Raw genomic sequence first — 22,412 nt, forward strand, 5'->3', positions numbered from 1 at the left:
CTAAAAATGCAAAAAATAATGAAGGAATCACCTGCAGGAAAGGTACGTGATTCAAGCTGTCCAAAACATGAGAATTCTTTATTTTAAGCTTCAAGCTAATGCATTAGCGTAATGGCTTACCCTGTCAGGTGCTTTGAGAGATGCATGTCCTCAGTGTAAAACGTTCAATTTACGCCTATATCCTTATCTGTAAATGTTACAAATTCACGCGGATATTTCCATTTTGCATAAAGGCTCGTCCTGACAGTCTGCGTTAAACTTCAAACTTTACTGAGTGTGCAATCCTCAGTAGCTCTGAATGAAACTCTATGCTTTTGGACCTTTCAAAATATTTGGTCCACTTCTCATGTGCTTGCAGATCACAGATCACTGTTAGCTACACCTTTCTGTGAATTCCTTCAGGTTGGTGACCTGATCAAAGCACTTTGACTTGGGTAAAGGTTTTATATTCGCACATTCGGACATCCGTATTCAATAGCTGGTTGTCGTTAAGCCAGCTCGGGCATTTCCGGTAAACTGTTAGCTGTTCATTCTGTAGTTGCTGTACATCGACACAAAACTATCAATCCCTAGTGAAAAAAAAAAAAAGTATACTTTATTGTATTTTAAATATATTCCCTTTTTCTATAGTACATTGCAAATATACTAACAAAAAATGTACTATCTCTAAATATATAAAAAGTATATTAGTATCATATTTTCACAATACAACTTTTAACACACTTTAAAATAATTGTACTTTAGTATATTTTCTAAAAAAATATATTTTAGAAAAATATACTTGAAGTGTAAGTTCAGTTTATTTTTTAAAAGTGTATTTATTTGCACTTTATAAAAATATATTTGAGGTATATTTTAACTGTGTACTGAAAATGATCATTGTAACAATGCACTGAAAGTATATTTAAAAAATACATTATTTAATATCCTGTTGTAGTGTGTCTAAAGTTAAATTTGATTATATTTTAAGTTTAGTTCTTCATCCTTGGAATTCATTTTATTACTTGTGCTTATTTATTTCAGTATGACTAATGCATTAAAAGCCCATTTAATATATGCAGTATAGCCTATAATTTCCAAATATGTGTAAATGCTTATTAAGTTTACACTGGCAGAATCATTTTACAATCGTACACACAAATCTATATTAAACAACACACCAGCAGCACAAGTAACGTTACATGTGAAAAAATATGTTGAACTTGAGACTTCGGAATTCAAATGTCTCTTCAACTTGGTTTGTGACCAATCAGATTTTGTTGCTTACTGCCTTCAGCCAATCAGAGCTGCTGACATCACGGTCCACGTCTGAATCCCCCTCGCTCAGTCACTAATAATAATTAGTCTTGCTGCAGGTATACTTAGCATACTTTTTTTCACTAGGGATGGTTGACTTTTTAATGCTGTATTCATGTTTTAATGCAGTTATCACATTTACCTAATTCGCAAATAAACCAGTTTTATTGATTGCAATAAAGATGAAGTTACTGGGAAATGCAGTGTCTGTAATTAGACACACACACACACACACATTTTTTCCCTCAGCACTTCAAATGTTATTTTTAATGTGTTGACCACAAACATTATTTGTTCATCCTTCTGAGATCGTCCCCATTGTAAAACCGAACGTTTAAAAATGAAATTCAACATTTGATAGAAAACACTTAAAAATAAAACACTTTAAAAATAAAAAAGACAATAATTACCAATTTAACCAGCAGGTGGCGGCAAAGTAGCATTTATTTGCGCATATATCAGCCATTTCCTAGTTTTTTACTTTGTTTTTGACTAAATATTAAACATTATTCACCTTATTTTCCGCGACAACAAGGGTGGCGCCATTACGTTCATTTTGTCATCTTACTTCCGGTTGAGGGACCTAAGCTAGTAGTCGCTAGCGGTAATCCTGTAACGGTAGATGAGTATTATATGCTCAGTTAGGGGCTGTCATAACAATTAGATTAAGAAGAGAGAACAGTTGAAACAGCATCAACGATGTTACGAACACAATGTGAAGCGGTCCGAGTGTCGCGGTGCATTTTACAATTTACACCCACCACCTTAAGATGAGGAGCACCTGAGGCAATGGCTGAAGGCGCTAAACTTGAAGTGCTCACCCAAGCGCCCTTATGTGTGTTCGTACCATTTCATGGACGGGAAGCTGACTGACGAATACTTTACCCCGAGAAATGTCTCGGCTACGATGTTCCAGTAAAGAAGTCATGGCGGGTGCTGAACAGGTTGTCAGATTCAGGTAAGCTACCATGTGCTTGTTAGCGTTAGATTCGTGAAGTCCATTCTATAAATACATTTGAGATCAGTAATGAGCAGTTCACAAAATACAACGAATCTTGCATTATTACAATTGCCACCTATATATTTCATATGTAAAATAGTACAATGGTACATATTTACGATAGGATTATGGTACATTATAGTCTAACAAACAGACTACAGTTGGTCCAAAATGCGGCAGCTAGAGTTCTTACTAGAACCAGAAAGTATGACCATATTAGCCCAGTTCTGTCAACATTACATTGGCTCCCTATTAAACATCGTATAGATTTTAAAATCTTGCTACTTACTTATAAAGCTCTAAATGGTTTAGCTCCCCAGTACCTAAGTGAGCTCTTAATGCATTATAGTCCTTCACGTTTATTGCGATCTCAGAATTCAGGCCAGTTGATAATACCCAGAATATCAAAATCAACTGAAGGCGGCAGATCCTTTTCCTATTTAGCCCCTAAACTCTGGAACAATCTTCCTAGCATTGTTCGGGAAGCAGACACACTCTGTCAGTTTAAATCTAGACTAAAAACACATCTCTTTGCTCTTGCATACACATAACACATTATCAATACATTAACATTTTTCAAATCCGTTAAAGGATTGTTACGCTGCAATAATTAGATCGGCCGGAACCGAGAACATTTCCTATAACACTAGATATACCTGTACATCAGAATAAGAATGGCATCTACGCTAATATCTGTCTCTCTGCTTATCCTGAGGTTTGCCGGGTGCTGGATCCAGGCCGTATCCAGATCAGATGGAGAACCTGTGTCTGGACCTGACTACAACGTAACCCAGGAGACAATGGGCCTACAGATCCAGTTCTGGCTGCATCTATAATTCAGATTTTTAATCCCCGTATCCGCTTACATATATTTATATATAATCTATTTTTAATCTCTATAAAAAAATGTATAATTCAGATTTTGATCTCCATATCCATTTACATATATTATATATATCTTCCAAGGGGTTTTTTCCCTCCTAGGACTTTTTTCCCAGTGTCAGCACGCTGGGTTTTTCTCCTAGGGGGTTTTTTCCACCCCTGGGAGTCAGCCGACATTGGCTTAATGTAGCACCATCTTGTATATGTTACATATTACCACGCTTGTTTGTACAGCTTATTTTTAACCACTTCCCTTTTTTCTGTGCTTCTAATATGTAAAGCTGCTTTGAAACAATTACCAATTGTAAAAGCGCTATATAAATAAATTTGACTTGACTTGACTTGACTAACAATAGCTTACATTATTCCTGTAACGTTAAGTTACAGAGATTGCAGATGATAGCAGAATTAAAATTGGGTGTGGCGGAATAAGGTGAATAAAATAACTAGGTTTAAAAATACATTTTGACAATGTGAAGTATGAAGTACTCACAAAATCTTAAGAAAAACAATAACTTTTATTGTGAATGAATGACACAGAAAGCGATCACCGTACTTCCCTTTGTAATCACAGCAGCTGTCAGTCAGTGCAGCACAAGATCAATGATTTCAGCACACTTGTAAAAACACACATTTTATTCAATTATTCTAACTAAATTGCACAATATGTATTTTTTGAAGATTTTTTTCACATAATCAGTGAACTGCAGAGAGAACTGAATTTAGCAGAGGAGAAACAATGAGGTACGTCTTTATTTATTTATTTTGTATGCTGCCTTACGTTTGAATAACTAAATTAATGCTAAATAATGACTATTTAAGTGACTATATTCTGATTATAAAGTAAGTATTACACTACTGATGCTCAATACACCAGCAAATGACATCTCTCTGGAAGTTTTCGAGCTGGCTTATATTAATGCGGAAGTTCTAAAGAACGCTCCGTGCATATAGTCCATTGGCACCCCCTTTTCTCCCAAGTGTTTGATACAGGCTTCTATGTCACTCCAGTGGGGTGTCTTACTCAGATTCATCCACATGAAAGAGGAGAACTCCTCCATGAGTGCCATCCATTTCATCCAGTACTTGCAATTTATGAGGAGAAGGCTCAGCACCCAATGCTCTATTGCCTATTGCCTCAATGATGTTCAGTGTCTTTGGGTGGACTGCGGAGGTGGATTGCCAGCAACCGCCATTTTGGGATTGTTTATGATTTGATCTTAGTGCACGGAGTCCTCTTGATTACTACCTTTTCACACATTTAGGAGCTGGTTTTGGACTCTGTTCTCTCTGTATATGTTACCCCTGCGGTCTATTTTTAAGCAGCATAATATTAACTATCATTTGTATGCTGATGATTTACAATTATACCTTCCATTGGAGTGTGATGGTTATGCATCTTTTACTAATTTTTATAAGTGCTTGACTGAGGTAAAGGGATGGCTAGCAAATAATTTTTTACAATTAAATGAGGATAAGACTGAGTTTGTTATTTTTGGGAACAAGGAGCTTGGGAATTTTCCGGCTGGAAATAATATACTACTGTCCAACAATATGCAAAGTTATGTAAAGAATCTTGGAATATTTTTCGATTCTGACTTACGCTTTGATCGTCAAGTCAACAGCGTTGTGAAATCATCTTTTTTTCAGTTAAGAAAATTGGTTAAACTGAAACCAATTCTTTCGTACAAGGACTTGGAGATTGTTGTGCATGCCTTTGTTTTAACCCGGCTGGACTATTGTAATGCTCTTTATCTGGGCATAAGTGAATCACTGGTTGCTCGTCTTCAGTGTGTCCAGAATGCTGCAGCGAGATTTTTAACAAATACCAGAAAATGGGATCACATAACACCTTTATTGATATCCCTTCACTGGCTACCTGTTAAATACAGAATACAATATAAGGTGTTGATGTTTGTTTTTAAAGCACTACATGAGCAAGCTCCTGAGTACATAAAAGATATGTTAATTCCTTATCAGCCTCAACGTCACCTTCGCTCCTCTCGGAATATGCTCCTAACCGTCCCACGGTCTCGCTTGAGGCGTAGTGGAGACCGCGCTTTTTCTGTTGCGGCTCCTGCACTTTGGAATGTGTTGCCTCTATCCCTAAAAACCTCATCAGGCATTGATATTTTTAAAAAGGATTTGAAGACTTATTTATTTAATCAAGCTTTTGGCGTTTGATTAGGTCTGAGAACTGTGAGTGATTTGTTGTTGATTTTCTGGTGTCTTGTTTTAATGTATTTAATGTTTGTATGTATTTTAGTGTTATTGATTAGCTTAACCATGGACAGCACTTTGGTCCATTTTAATGGTTTTGAAAGTGCTTTATAAATAAAAGTTGAGTTGAGTTGAGTTGAGTTGAGTTTTAGCACTAAAATGTATTGTGAAATACTCTTAGAGCAAACATTTAGGAGTCCTAAAATTAAGACTGACAAGCCCATTATTTTAAGAGTTTCTCCTAAATCGGCAAGTTAGGAGCTACTTTTAGCTGCACATATAAGTGCACAAAGCATTAGATATAATGATCACAGTATGGAAATGTTTCAATGTTTTAGAAATCTGATAAAAGCAAATTTATGTCATTTACCTTGAAATATCAGTGTCAAAATCACTCTGATGGAACACCGATTTCTAGATTATACATCGACTAATCGACAATACTGCATATAGTTGTTTTGAATGATGCTTTTTTTTTGTATTTCTAAACAGCAAATACTTTTATAATATGAATAACATAAAACTCATTTGAATATCTACAGCTAATTTAATATCTTAACATACAGAATAAAAAACAGCTATAATCGGCAAAAAAAAAAAAAGTATAGAATAAACCACAATAACAATTATGTTTTAGTAAAGGTTGCATAACTTTTTTCAATACAAATTTCTAAAATTCAAGTTAAAAATAAACTGTAAATCTTTTTGGCATTTTACCTCTATTGAACAGAACACTTTTAGATTAAATATTGTCTCCAAAGCTCTTGTATCCAGTGTACTCTATCAATTCTCTATGAGGTTTGAGTTTGGAGTTTTACTGGTGTATAATTGAAACTAATTTCTGGCTGTGATCTGAGGAGAATCTGAGGGGAGATGGAAGATTCTTTATCTGCTTTTTATCTGCTTCATTAGATGCACTGATCCAAACTCTCAATAGCTTCCTTTTTTGAGTATTTTCTCCATTTAACAGGGATCTCACCCCTCTCCTCAAATGTTTTATTGTAGTATTTTTGGAGCTTTTTCTGGAATCTGCAGACAAACCACTTCCAGTAGGGCAGTTCAGAGAGATCAGAGGTGATGCTCAAGTCTTCATAAACTCCTCCTGCTCTTCTGTATTCTCTAGAAAGAAGGCTTCCATCTGTTGCATAGACATCTTGATCACTCACCACTAATTTTGAGCAAATAACAGCACAGAGATACTGTGCTTGAGGGAAATGCCTTGCATTAATTGCTCTCACTCTGTGGAAAGGAGCACTGTTATCTCCATGATGGTTTTTTGTAGTGTTGGTGCAAATGTCTTTACAGAACAGACACTGAACCCAACAGGACTGACAGAAGTGATCAATCAGAAGCTCATCTGGTCTGAACTTATAGTCCAGATTTACTGGAAATGTCTCTGTGTTGAATCTACTGCTGATGTCAGACATTACAGAAAGAAGTTCTTGTTTTATCACATCTTCTAGGAGGTTGAAATCATCAACAACATCATCATGTTTCACTCCACTGAGGTCTTTTTCAGAGAAGATCAGCTCATCTGAGAGCTTCTGTGTGAAACTCTTCAACCACAAACCAACATCTTCTCTGTTCACTTGAACATGTTCAGTAGATTCATGTGCTGCTTCCATGATCTTCTGCTGCAGGAGTTTAATGTTCTCCTTCATCTTGGGTAAAACACTGACACTGAACTTATCAGTGATGTACCGACTGACTTCATCTCTGATGAAACTCTTGAAGTGATCTCTGGGATTATGAATGTAGTCCATGTATTTGTCAAAATCCTCCTCTTCTGCCAGTGTCTTCAGGATGTGTTTCTCCAGATTTGATCTGTTTCCATTCAGTGATTCACAGTTTGATCTCACTTCATCAGTCAGATCTCTGGCAATCTTCTTGTAGACACTCTGCTCAATGGGCTCTTTGAGTTTCTGACAGATGATCTCTCCAAAAATGGCAGCTGACGTTGCTCCATGACAGTATTTCTGGAAAACACTATAGTACTCTTCTCTCTTCTTCTCTACATATACCTTAGGATCATTGGCATCTCTGAAGAATCTGTGTTGGTCAGAGATCATCTTGTCTGCCCTTTTACTGATAGAAAGAACCAAATCCATGAAGAAATCAATCTTGAACACATATTTCACTTGTCCTTTCTGATGTTCTGTTACTCTTGTCTTGATGTAACCTGTGAGTTGTTGAATGCAGCTGATGTTATAGCCCATCTTTGAAATGTTAAATGACTGGATCATTCTGTCTGTCTGCTGAACAACATCTGTGACTAATGATTTTATCTGGGTTTCATCCTCTGGAGACAGAGTGTGAGCAAATCCATGTGTTTCTTTAACTCTTTTTGTGGGCTTTCTGAAAATAACATATTCAGAATAAGTTGACACAGTAAATATATCACAGCTCTCACCATATTGGTATTTAGGAGCACTTTTATAGATGAGTTTTAGGATCTCTCTCACATCTCTCATTAAATCAATTTCTCTGATTGAAGGATTGTCTCTGATGATCTTCTTTACACTTTGTTTCCAAAACAAATCAAACTATTTCTTTAGTGTTTCTTCATCATTTGCTTTGTCTTTGAGTTTTAAGGCAAGGTTTTTGCTCTTTTCATAGAGAGTGTTTTCATGAAGTGTCCTCTGAGCATCAATAATTTTCTTCAGGTCTCGCTGCTGAAGAATCTCATTTAATCTCATCTTTGTTTCTCTTGCAACGTTTTCCTGAAGCTCTTTAATTTTGATGTCAAATGATATTTTCCACTGAATCAGTGTTTCTGCATCAGTGTCTTTCTCAAATAAACCTGAGATTGAGTTTTTCACTTCTTCATTTGTCGTCTTCATTTCTGTTTTCACATCAGTTTCCTCAACCTCATGAATTGTTTCATTTTCTATTTTATTTTGTAGTTTGTTCTCAGTTTCCATCATGGCACTGCGGAGACTCCAGGACCACTTGTTGTATTTTGTCTCCAGTTTCCTGTAGGCTGAAATTTCCAGAGGATTTCTGAAGCTTAAGATGAATCGTTCATTCAGTAAAGCCTCCCAGAGATCCTTAATACAGTCTTTTAATACTTTCAGCTTCAATCCATGTGATTTTGAGGCATGAGATATAATAGTTTCCTTTAGTTCTTCAATATTCTCACAGTATTTTGGGTTTGGTAGTGCCATCGGTGGGTTTCCCTCCCAGAGCTGAGCGAAATACTTCACATCATTCTGAACATCAAATCTAATGACATCACTGAAACATTCTGCATCACAGACTTCCTCTTCAGCAGCGAGTTTAGTCATCTTATCCAATGTCTCCTGCAGTCGTCTCCCTCCCTCCATGTTTTTTGCTTCATCTGTGACGTCTGAGACGTTCTGATGCACAAACACACAGCTGGGATTCAGTCTGACCTTCTTCATCCTCATGAAGGCCTGAACAACAATCTGAAGAATGTCTTGCATCTCAGATGGGTTTTCTCCAAAGATGTTGATCAATGTCAGATTTGCAAGACCAACAACAAATGTGGCCAATTCAATGTCATGATGTCTTGTTGATCTTCCAGCCAGTTCTAGAGCAAGAAGACCCCCAGTATCAACAACCAGAATATAGTCAAAGTTCATCTGTGTTTTCATCTCATCTGACACTTTGACCAGCTGCATGAAAGCTCCTCTGGTGCACCTGCCAGCACTGACGGCAAACTGGAGTCCAACCATGGCATTCAACATGGTGGATTTCCCAGAGCTCTGAAGCCCTAAAACTGACAGCACAAAGACTCTCTGGTCTCCCAGTTTCTGGATGAGTTCATCTAGAACAGCAGAGATCCAGATCACAGGAACATGAGCAGCATCTCCATCCATCAGCTCCAGTGGAAATCCAGAGATCATCATCTCTGCTGCAAGACTCGGGAGAGAAGAGAAGTCAAACTGCAGGTCTTTCTTGTTCTTCTGCACAGATGAACATGATTCATAGATCTGACCGATCTCCCTCATGATGTGCTCCAAACCAAAGGCTGCAGCTTGAAGTTCCTCAGATATTTTTACAAGTTTGGTTTGTTCAGCCCAGAGATTTTCATATTTGTCATGTTTCTCTTTCAGTTTTTTGTCTCTTGACCTCTTTTTATTATGCCTCTGATGTAGAGAATAAAGGTCAGCTGAGGTATATTCATCCAGGAGGATTCCGAGCCATTTAATGAAATACATAATATGTCCAGTGTCTGTGATCATTTCTTTAATAAAGAACTTCATAAACTCACTGTTGTCAGATTCATGCTGCTGTTCACGGATTTTCTTCATCTTTGTTTGTTTTCTACTGATGTCCATTTCAGTCTCTTCTCCTCGAGGTCGATGTAGTTCCTTGTTCTTCTGACTCCACTGATGCCACAGTTTCCCCTGATGAGGCAGAACTGATTCTTTGATTTCTGTCAGATCTTTCTTCTCCAGTAAACTCATCATCTGCTGTGCTGCTTCTCTTCCTCTCCTGCAGTCATCATCATCTTCCTCATCTACTCTGATGTCTGAGTGTTTGGACACATCTTCAAGTCTGAAAGTGGAAGATGATTCTGAGAGACAACCATTGATAACTCTTCTGAGTTCTTCAGATACTTCTGAGTGATTTCTGTCTTTTAAACCAATTTTGAATTTTCCTGTCTTCATCTAAATGACAGTAGATTCATCTTCAGTAAAAAGACAGATGAGTGGCTTTCTGTTCCTGTACAAGTTTTGAATTATTGCTGCATGTCTGTCATTCCTGTCCAGTTGAGATAGCAGAACAACATTGACTGAGGCCATTTCAGTGAGGATCTGCAGCTGTTTCTCATGGTCTCCTGCATCACTGTGTAGATTACAGAAAGCAACACAGTCAGTGAATTTATCATCATATGATCCAGAGGGGCAGAACCAGGCGATCTCCACCACTCCATCCATCAGGACTCTGGTTCTGCTGCTGCCTGGGCAGTTCCTGTGGAAGAACGTGTTGTGTTTCTCATTGATCAGACTGTTTATCAGCTGAGACTTGGATGAAGACACAGAGCCAAACCTGAAGAAAAACACCATTGGAGTTTCTGCCTTGTAGACCGGATGGGTTTAACTGATGATTTCATTGTTGGTGTTTCTGATCTTCCAGCTCTTGGTGATTTCTCTGAATGTCCAGAGAGGAAACTCAATCTGTTGTGTGAATGGATTAGGAACAAGCAGAGGCAGAGCGTACTGACACTGGGACAGTTTAGTGACCATCAGCTGCTTCAGGAAACCATCAGCACAATGAAACACGGCCATCTGAACATCCATCGGGTGAATCCTCTTAAACTGACTTGCTCCTTCATTAGACAAAACCATTTCATGAAAAATATCACTTTCATCTTCAGATGAGTGATTGTCTCTTCGTTGTGTGTGATCTTCCTCATTGTTCTTTTTAGTTTTAATGTATCTCGCTCTATAGTCCATCATCAGTAGTTTTTGTATGAAAGTCTGAATCAGCTCCTCTTCAGCACAAGATTCATGGAACTGTAATGAATGTTCAGTTATCTGAAGAACATCTGCAGCTCTCAGTTTATTGTGGTATTTAAGATGAAGTCTGTGAAATAGATGATATATTTCTTCTGCTCTGATTCCTGATGTTCCAATGTCCTTGTTTTTTCTCTGTTTAACAGACAAAACAATAATACATTTATTATATTCAATATTTTCTGGTACTCAACCTTAACTACTAGGTTATTTTTACTTTGCTGAAAAACACACTTGATTCTAATGAACAACTGATTAAGTCATTGAAGTGGCAATAAGAGGGTAAGTTAAAATATTTCTGATCAATTACTTAATGCTTTTATTGTCAGCTGATATTTGAAGAATGATCATCATACCTCTGTGATGACTCTGATCATGTCACTGTCTACAGTGTAGTTGAGTTTCCCCAGCGCTGCACATTTGATCTCATACTCAGTTTCTGCTCTCAGATCAGTCAGAGTAACTGTGTCTTGATCCTTCAGCACAGGTTCAGATGTCCAGACTGTGTCCTGCTTCACTTTATACAGTAATCTGAGCTCCACTGTAGCAGGACATGATGGAGGAACCTTCAGAACCACATTCTGACCTTTGACCTCTTCAGTGATCGGACAGGCTGGTTTGGATGGAGGAGTAAAGCAAACAGCTTCATCACATTCACTTCCGTACAGAATAATGCAGGAACCAGGATGATTCTCCATATCCTTTGATGACACAATGAACCTGTCTTGTTCACAGCTGTTTGAATTGATCAAGTTCTTAAATATCTTCAAGTTGCTCCTCATGGCCTTTTGGATCTCAGGAGTTAGCCAAGACTTTCGCTTGAAATCAGGGCTCGTCACATCAGTTTCTCCTTGTGTTGAAGGACTCAGATAGGCGGTTTGTTGTTGAAGAAGCACATCTGAGCAGTTCAATGATGTGAATGTGTAGCTGACCAGATTCCCAACCTCCTAATCCATCTTGATGAGATCAATGTTGTCTTTTACCTCAACGTCTTTCAGCTGTCTCAGGATTGTTTTAATGATCTCAGACTCTCTTTCTCTCTCTTTCAGCCATTCTGCAAGGTCATGTCCTCTGAATGGAGATTCATCATGTTCTTGTAGAAGATCATTCAGTGCAGTTTCCTTCTCCATGTCCCCGCGGATGTTTGGCAGCAAAGAGCCAAGTTTCTTCATGAGTTTCAACTTGTACATGTAGCTGTTTTGCTTCATTTTCTGTATTTTATCATGAAATTCAGCAAACATCCGTGCAGGAGAGTCTTTCAGAAAATCACTCCATTTCATCTCGGCTGTATTTAAACTCTCAATCACTGATTCAATCTTTATGGTTAAATCAATGCTGATGTCTCTATGAAGTTTTGAAGTTCTCGAGTGAAGTTTGTCCAGAGGATAAAGCCAAACTCTCAGTGGAATCCCACTCTCTTGTTTTTCTCCCAGCAGTTTTGGAAGATCAGCAAAAACGTCTCGGGTTACGAGTGTAACCCCTGTTCCCTGAGTAAGGGAACGAGACGCTACGTTGAATGACGTGATGGGAACCCTCTGTGTTTTGTGTTCGTGAAGCACCTCTGTATCCAACCAATGAGAAAGACGTGACGTCAGAGGCGGGTGACGTCACGGATCAGGAAGCTATAAAGCATACCCGAAACAAAGCACGCTAGCTTCTGTAATATGTCTGAAGCAAGCGCTCCAGGTATGTAGGAGGTACGGCAACGTGACGTAGCGTCTCGTTCCCTTACTCAGGGAACAGGGGTTACACTCGTAACCCGAGACGTTCCCTTTCGTGGGAACTATCGACGCTACGTCGAATGACGTGATGGGAACGCTATCCCAACTACGCCGTGTCTCCGAATGCCTGGCTGTTGTCTTGTAGAACTCTGGCACCCGGAGTAACATTTAGGTTGAGATTATAAAATCTAATGAAGGTGTGCTGGGATGACCATCCAGCCGCACCACATATGTCGTCCAGAGAGACTCCGGACAAGAGAGCTTTAGATGCAGCCATACCTCTCGTGGAATGAGCACGCACGACTAAGGGACATGGGAGTCCCACTGTTTCATACGCCAGTGAGATGGCCTCAACCACCCACTTACTCATCCTCTGCTTGGATGCTGGGCCCCCTTTCTTAGGGGACCCATAACACACAAATAACTGATCTGTTTTTCTCCACAGGGCAGCTCTGTGGACGTAAGCATCCAGTGCCCTCACAGGGCAAAGCAGATTTTTCTTCTCCTGATCTGGATTTGTGAATGGAGGCGGGCAGAACGCCTCAAGTGTGATGGGACCTGGGACCCTCGACGGCACCTTCGGAACATAGCCCGGTCTAGTGTGTAGAAAGACCTTAACCATGCCCGGTGCAAATTCTAGACATGATGGAGCGACTGACAGCGCTTGTAGATCGCCGATCCTTTTTAGTGAAGAAACGGCCAGTAGGAAGATGGTTTTTAATGTCAGGAATTTATCTGACACTTCTTCTATTGGCTCAAAGGGAGCCTCGGCTAACCCTTGAAGCACAATAGTCAGATCCCAGGTCGGGGTTTTTGTGCGCACCACAGGTCTCAACCTGAGTGCGCCACGGAGGAAGCGTATAACTAGGGGGTCTCGGCCCACCGAAGAACCCCCTACAGGATTATGATAAGCCGAAATGGCTGCAATATAAACCTTCAGTGTTGAAGGGGTTAAGCCTTCTGAAAACTTTTCTTGAAGGAACTGTAGCACATAGCTGATAGGAGACTGGACAGGGTCCAAATTACGTTGTTCGCACCATGTAGCGAACAATTTCCATTTATATGAATACAACTTCCTCGTGGAGGGAGCTCTGGAGTGAAGTATGGTCTCCACAACCTCGGTTGGGAGACCAGATTCTATGAGCCTTGCCCCCTCAGAGGCCAGGCGCACAGTTTCCACATTTCCGGACGGGGATGGAGAATCGTACCGCCCGCTTGAGACAAGAGGTCCTGTCTGAGAGGAAGCTCTAGGGGAGAGCCGCTTAGTAGTGACATTATGTCTGAAAACCATATCCTGGTCGGCCAGTAAGGGGCCACCAATATTAGGTCGACCCTCTCCTGGCGGACCTTCTCCAGAACTCCCGGGAGCAGTGAGACTGGGGGAAATGCATACAGACGCAGCCTCGGCCACGTCTGTAGCATAGCGTCCAGCCCTAGAGGTGCTGGGTGCTGTAGGGAATACCACAGAGGGCACTGAGCTGATTCCTCTGTGGCAAATAGATCGACTTGAGCTCGACCGAAAGTTTTCCATATCAACTCCACCACCTCGGTGTGGAGTTTCCATTCCCCCGGTCTCGCGCCCTGCCTCGACAGGGCGTCCGCTCCCACATTCAACCGCCCGGGGATGTAAGCTGCTCTCAGCGAGAGGAGCTTTCCCTGGGACCAGAGGAGGATGCGACTGGCCAACTTTGATAACAGGCGAGACCGCAAACCCCCCTGATGGTTGATGTACGAGACCACCGCAGTGTGGTGCTAGGATGTGTGGACACACATGGTGATCTCTCAGGTCTGGGAGGAAGTGTTTCAATGCAAGAAACACCGCCATCATCTCCAGCCGATTTATGTGCCAGGAGCGCTGATGGTCCTCCCAGAGACCCTGAGCCGAGCGACCACTCATGATCGCCCCCCAGCCCGTGAGGGAAGCATCTGTCGTAAGCATTACATGACGACCAGAAGTCCCCAGCACGGGTCCCTGGGATAGGAACCAAGGCTTCTTCCACATGACCAGAGCACGAAGGCATCGCCGCGTGACTTTGATCATGCGAAAAGGATTTCCCCTCGGAGAAAACCCCTTGGTCCTGAGCCACCACTGTAAGGGTCTCATGTGCAGGAGGCCAAAAGTAATAACGTTGGACGCGGCTGCCATCAGACCCAACAGTCTCTGAAACTGTTTTACAGTGAGTGACTGGCCTAATTTCACCCCATTCACAGCCCCAAGAATGGAACTCACACGAGCAGGGGACAACTGCGCCTGCATCGTGGTGGAATCCCAGATTACTCCTAGATAGTTTGCAACCTGACTCGGGACCAGCACACTCTTTTTGGCGTTGAGCCTCAGCCCAAGCCTTTTCATGTGTGACAGGACAACATCTCGATGTTGAACTGCTAATTGTTCTGTTTGAGCTAGTATCAACCAATCGTCGATATAGTTCAGTACGCGGATGCCCTGGAGTCTCAGCGGAGCCAGTGCTGCATCCACGCACTTTGTGAACGTGCGGGGTGAGAGGGATAGGCCGAAGGGAAGAACCCTGTATTGGTAAGCTTCGCCCCCGAAAGCAAACCTGAGGAACTTCCTGTGAGAAGGATGGATGGATACATGGAAGTATGCGTCTTTCAGATCTATCGCTACAAACCAGTCCTCGGACCTGATCTGAGGGATGATCTGTCTGAGTGTAAGCATTTTGAACTTCAGCTTCTTTACGGATCGATTTAGCACACGTAAATCTATGATCGGACGCAACCCTCCATCCTTCTTCGGAACAATGAAGTAGCGGCTGTAAAAGCCCGACATTTTGCTGGGAGGGGGAACCCTTTCTATAGCCCCTTTTTGCAAAAGCGTCGTAACCTCCTGTTCCATCACCAGAGACTGCTCTGGGGTTACCACTGTGGGAAGCACCCCTTTGAACTTGGGTGGTCGAGAACCAAATTGAATTCTGTATCCCTGTTCTATCATGAGCAGCACCCACTTCGAAATGTTCGGGAGACTTTTCCATTCTTCCAAATATTCTACTAAGGGAACCAGTCTCTCGAGACTGGTCTCTGGTGTTTTTTGAGCACTTGGCTCGTCTATCTGACGCGGCGCACCGGCAGACAAACGAATTACATGCTGACCGACCCTCCTCGGAGGATCGGCGGAGACCGCTGTGCCCTGACGCACACTGGGTGGCAGGGTTGACAGGATGGTCCCCTGAGGGCACCGGGGAGGACCTGATATCTGAATCCCGCCGGAGGGGCTGCCCTCGAGAGATCCTGCATCATAGATGTCAGGACCTCTTCTTTGAAGCCTTCCGGGAGATAATGACGGTCCTCAGATCCGTCCTACCTCCGGAAGGCTTCGCCTGTGCCGCCCGACCTGGTCCCCAAGATTTTTGTGGGGGAGCACGGGAGGCGACACTGGCCTTCTGTTGCGCCCTGTGCGCTGAGGAGCTGGCTGTCGGCCGAGGCTGCTCCCGCCCAGCAGCCTCGGGGGGATGAGAGCGGCGGGGAATAATTTTTGAGAAAGCCGCTGTTTGTTTCCGTGTCTCCTGAAACCTGTCGACGACGGTTGACATCGCGTCGCCGAACAGGCCAGCAGGAGACAGCGGCGCGTCCATGAGCGTGTTCTTATCTCTTTCTTTAATATCAGAGAGGTTGAGCCAAAGATGCCTCTCCGTGGCCACCAGGGCTGCCATAGAGCGGCCGATGGACTTGGCCGTCTCCTTGGTGGCCCGGAGAGCTAGATCTGTTGCCTTTCTTAGCTCATGAATTGCCTCAAAGGACGCCTCCCCACTCTCATCAATTTCCCCCAGCAGATCGGCTTGATATGCCTGTAAGATTGACATAGTATGAAGGCATGCAGCCGCCTGACCTGCTGCCGAATAAGCCTTGCCCACCAAGCTGGAAGTTGTCTTTAGGGGCTTGGTGGGCAACGTCGGGGTCTTAAGGGACGATGCCGACTCGGGCGAGAGATGGCTCGCGAGTGTCTCTTCGATCCGAGGCATCGCCCCATAGCCATGATGTTTTAGGCCAACAATATTACTATACAGAGATGTCTGTGGACTGTATAGTCGATACTGAACCGGTCTCTTCCACGACCTCGACACCTCGGTGTGGAGGTCAGGAAAAAACGGCAGACCCCGACTCTGGGGTAGTGACCGTGCAGGGAGAAACCTTTCGTCTAGCTTGCTTTTTGGTTTACTATCAGGTCTCTCCGCGGGCCAGTCAATATTTAATTTTTCAACTGCCCTGGTCACCACCTCCAAAAGCTCCTCATATGCAGGGGATGAGGCTGGCGGTTCCTCATCGACGCTCTCCACATCAACCTCCTCGGAGGAAGATATGTTGAGCATCGGTGTCTCCCTTCGGGGGGAAGAAACCGCTACGCGTGCTTCCGCCACCAAAGTAGAGACACTGGGTCTAGCAGGTAAGGGAAGTGATAGGGCAGCGCCCGTCTCTTCCCCCTCTGCTAGATCCATCTGTGAACCCCACGAGTGCAGCCTTCGCTGTGCCTCAGCAGCAGCGGGACCAGACCCGCGAGGAACACTCGCCCCAGCGCCCTCCTCAAAGAGCGCCCGGCGCGATCGCAGCACTCTGAGGGTGAGCCGTTCGCAGTGTACACAGACAGCTCCCTCGAGAGCCGCCTGTGCATGCTCAACCCCCAGGCATCTAACGCACATCTCGTGTGTGTCTCCTTCCACAATGAAACGCGGGCAAGGAGGAGCACACTTCCTAAACTGCTGCTTTTCCGCCATTCTTATATATATATATATATGTGTCTTATTTGTGCTTGGGAACTCTTGTCCTCGGACAAAGAGACCACAGTGTGTATGATAGACAATACAACAATAAATAAGACAGACAGATACAGATAGCGCTTGCTGAAGACAACAGAAGCTAGCGTGCTTTGTTTCGGGTATGCTTTATAGCTTCCTGATCCGTGACGTCACCCGCCTCTGACGTCACGTCTTTCTCATTGGTTGGATACAGAGGTGCTTCACGAACACAAAACACAGAGGGTTCCCATCACGTCATTCGACGTAGCGTCGATAGTTCCCACGAAAGGGAACCTTCAACGCATTTTCAAAAGAGGTTGGGTTAGATGGTAGCTGGAAGTCGCCATAAAATGTACAAGTGAAGTTTTTGACTTCAGTTTTCTGGTTGTCATTCATGTTTAGATCAGCATTTGCACCCACTGAAACGATGCCCTGCAGTTTCTCAAGAGCCACTTTCACTTCTCCCTCTACTCTGCTTTTGTCCTCATTTGAAGAAACTTCTCTGTCAAACACAAAGCAGGCGTCTGCTCCATACAGTATTGCTGTAACTACATGTGTGGCTGTATCATTGTCATCATCAGGAAGATTTTCAGAAGGCAAATGATTTACAGTCAGTTCTTCAAACCTGCTGGTTGAATGATAATGTAGTGTCAGTCTTTGCTGTTTGAAAGACTTCTTGATGTCATTGAGATATTTTGCTGCTCCACTAACATGGACAAGATCACCTAAAAGACTCAGTTTGAGTCCACCATCAATATTCAGTAATTTAGATTTGTCCTGAATGGAGTCTGAAGCTGTGACTTTGAATCCTGTATTAATTTGGGCACAAGAGCAAATATTCTGCTGCAGCTGTTCTTTGTTCCAAAGTCTAATACCTATAATAGGAAAAATGTGTTTTAACTCTCAACAGTGAATTTATTAGAATCACATTTTATATCATTTTGTTATAAATTGTTTTCAGTAACTCATAGTAATATTTTCAATGTGTGACAAGTTTATATTGTGGTACCTGGTATTAATGCGTCTTTTCTGCAGTCATACAGCATACCGAGCTTGAAGGGTCTCCCAAGAGCTGCTGTTTCAATCGCATTCACTCCCACTGAACCCATACTAAAAAGACAAACATCAGAGGAGAAAAAGATCCGTGAGGTTACAGTTTGTAGCATATGCACACTTATCAGGACAGTCAATAAAATCTGGAATCTTCAGGATGCTTCTTGCATGCTGGACTGTGTTGTAATCTGACCTCGGCTCCGGCCGGTCCAGAGAAAAACAGACACTCTGACATTTTTGTTACCCTCCGAGGTAAAACAGAGGGCCCCATTTCCTAGCTCTTGGGACATCAAAGGGCCAGATCACATTCCAACACACACCACACACACAGACACACACAAAAACACACAAACATGCTTACAGCTATTCTTAAAATATAACTATGCCAACATGTACCCGTCATGTATGTCAAGTGCATTGCATGTTTCCTAGTGTTTAGACTTAGTTTAAATAACTGTAGTTGAGTTAGTGTTAGTTTCAATGATGGAATTTGTCTGTAAACCATAACTTCTTTTATATGCCTTTCGAGTTTGAGCTCGTTTTAAAGCTCTTGCTACTGCTCATTCACTGAGATCACATAGCTGTCAAATGCATTGTTCTGTTTGTTTAATGATACTGTGAAGAAAGTACTCCATCTCGAAATCCGATCTGATAGCCATAAACCATGCAAATTCAGCTAGGAGACCAGACAAAGGAACTTTGCCCGCCAAATAGTGCTACGCATCTATTGGCCGTTCCAACTCAGGAGGTGTGTTAGATTGGTTTTCCATAAAAACAACGACACACAATTTTTCCTTGGTCTCCCGATTGTCTCTCGACTGCCCCTGAACTGCCTCAGGCGACGGCGCTGTCATCACGCGCTCAGCTCCTTCCGGGACGTCCATCTCCTTGGACCCTCTCTCTTCTTTCTTCTCTGTCATCTTACGCGTCAGTTAAACCTTGTTTGAAAACCCCGCCGGAGAAACCCTCTCGGAAAGGACCAACCAAGCCAAGCGCATTGAAACTCTGCTGCACACCGACTTGAACCATATGCAAGTATTAATTTCTCTGAAATTTATTTAAACTGATTTCTGTGCTGGCTCTCAAAAGGGTTAACTGTCGTAATTTGCCATTCTTTGACCATCCTTCCTTTCCTGTCTCTACTTTCCCTTTTATATATATTTGTATATTCTGTATTTAGCCGTATAATCTCTGTACTAGTAGTTTTCATATATTAAACACATTATTCACGCTTGATTGTTCTTTTGCTCCTTCAACAAAAACCAGGTCACTTTAACGTTTCGATCCTATATCCTTGCTTTACGTTTAGATGCTAGAATAGGAAGTCTTTCTCGTGGCCAGAGAAAAATCTTCCTTTCGATAATTCTGTGAGGAGCTAAAGGTTTGCTGGACAAACCGACGGTTTCTCTAAACAATTATTAAACCAGAACTAATCATATATGTAATTGATTATAATTCGTTGTAATTAATTCACAATATATGTTTAATTCCCCCTTGGGTCGATATATGCATAATAATAAATCATAAAGCTTTATTATATTCATATATCTAACTCATAAATTAATTAATAACTGTACGAAATCGCTACAAGTTACTGTTTGTGAAGTCACCCATAAAAAGCTACTGACATGCTTATGGAATAAAGATCACAAAGAACATCATACCAAATGTTTTATGCTGCGTTCACACCGAACGCATCTGGGGCGTCTGATTTACATGTTAAGTCAATGTAAACGCGCGTCTAGACATCCTGCGGCATGAATCAAGCATCTAGTGTGGCGCGAACCGGCCATTGACGCGCAAATTGAGCGTCTGACGCCCTTGACGCCCGAGTTGAAAAATCTGAACTTTGGCGAAAATTTGTGGCACGATAACCAATCAGGGACTCTGCTTTGGTAGTGACGTGTTTATGACGTGATCAGCGGTGGAGACCAGAACAAAGATAATAGTAGCTGTGTGTGGCCACCCTGAGCACTATGATGTGTCATCATATTTTAATCGAGGCAGGAATAAGGACCTTGACTGGAAGAGGATAAGCGAAGAAATCGGACAGTCTGGTTAGTTGTAAAACGCTTTGCATGATTTTAGCCGTTGATACTAGCCCACCTGCTAGCTAGCAAAAGCCGGCCGGCATAACCGAGTTAAATTGCCGCTACTGGTTTCCAAATGACGAGATGATGAGTTTATTCAGAGGATCTGTGCAGAAAGACATGGAAGCCCCTCCCATGACGCAAATTCGCGTCTGAACACACATTGTTTAGATGCGCGAATAGAGCGAATTTGACGTGCGTCTGACTTCAAAATGTTCAAGTGTCCAACTAGACACATCTGATGCGAATTTGACTCCCCAGACGTGTTCAGTGTGAACACAGTATCAAAGGTGCCATGGAATTGAAAATTTAAAATACCTTGGCCTAGTTGAATAACAAGAGTTCAGTACATGGAAATGACATACAGTGAGTCTCAAACTCCATTTTTTCCTCCTTCTTATGTAAATCTTATTAGTTTAAAAGACCTCCGAAGAACAGGCGAATCTCAACATAACAATGACTGTGACGCAACAGTCGGGATTAGGGTCAACAGTCATCAGTAAAGCATGAATGGAGCGGCATTTAATAGACAGAACCATAGATCACTGACAAGCCACGCAATATCGCGTTCATATCGCAGATGAATCGCCTTCGATAATGAACGCGATATTGCGTGGCTTGTCAGTGATCTACGGCTCTGTCTATTAAATGCCACTCCATTTGAAAGCAGGTGATGGCAATTTCGCGGGAACCGGCTTTACTGACCAAATGCACACGACAATCGCATGCGATATATCGTCAGCCCTAGTCGGGATCATTAATATGTACGCCCCCAAATTTTGCATGTCAGCCCATGTTCAAGGCATTAGACAAGGGCAGGCAGTATTAACATCTGGATCTGTGCACAGCTGAATCATCAGACGTTATGCAGGTAAGTAAGCAAGGACAATAGTGAAAAATGGCAGAAGGAGCAATAATAACTGGCATGATATCATGATATTTTTAGTGATATTTTTAAATTGTCTTTCTAAATGTTTCGTTAGCATGTTGCTAACATACTGTTAAATGTGGTTAAAGTTACCATCGTTTCTTACTGTATTCACGGAGACGAGTCATGTTGTTATTTTCATTTTTAAACACTTGCAGTCTGAATAATTCATAAACACAACTTCATTCTTTATAAATCTCTCCAACAGTGTGTAATGTTAGCTTTATCCACAGAGCACTATCAAACTCATTCAGAATCAAACGTAAACATCCAAATAAATACCATACTTACGCGATTAGACATGCTGCATGACGAACACTTTGTAAAGATCCATTTTGAGGGTTATATTAGCTGTGTGAACTTGTTTATGCAATGTAGTATAGAGTCGAGAGCTCGGGGGCGGGGAGCGCGAGCATTTAAAGGGGAAGCACGCTGAATCTGTGCATTTATAATGATTCCCCAAAATAGGCAGTTAAAAAAATTAATAAAAAAAACCTCTATGGGGTATGTTGAGCTGAAACTGCACAGACACATTCAGGGGACACCTTAGACTTATATTACATCTTGTGAAAAAGGGCTCTATGGCACCTTTAAATGCACAGTCTGACAAGTAAAGCTGCTGAATGCAGCTGTCAGGACAAAGACGGCGGCAGAGAGGTAAGTGAACACACAAGTTCATTGAACAGAGGCATGAACACAGGCAGACAGTGGATGCAGGTAAGTCAGAGAAACAAGCACTTTTGAAATGTAACTTAGCTGGGTGATAATAGAGGAGTGTCTTTTGCAGATGCTGGTGAACGGAGAACTGGAGACGAAAGATGACAGTATGGGAACATGGTAAACTCAGGTGAGTGGCAGGTAAGGAGTCTAGGTATGTCAGACAAGAAAGGAGTGAGGGAAGTGAGAGTCTTTATAGTGTCCATGGATGATGAGGTGCAGGTGCAGGTGATCAGTACTCGGGAGATTGTGAGCGAGTGGTGGGAGCGTG

General features: G+C 42.1%; 1 pseudogene; it reads right to left on the reverse strand.

Moving 5' to 3' along the window:
* Positions 1-6,306: 6,306 nt before the first annotated feature.
* On the reverse strand, positions 6,307-11,663 carry LOC137003491 (interferon-induced very large GTPase 1-like; annotated as a pseudogene).
* Positions 11,664-22,412: the final 10,749 nt, after the last annotated feature.

This window comes from Chanodichthys erythropterus, chromosome 3, assembly GCF_024489055.1.
Source record: "Chanodichthys erythropterus isolate Z2021 chromosome 3, ASM2448905v1, whole genome shotgun sequence".
Classification (NCBI taxonomy): Eukaryota; Metazoa; Chordata; class Actinopteri; order Cypriniformes; family Xenocyprididae; genus Chanodichthys; species Chanodichthys erythropterus.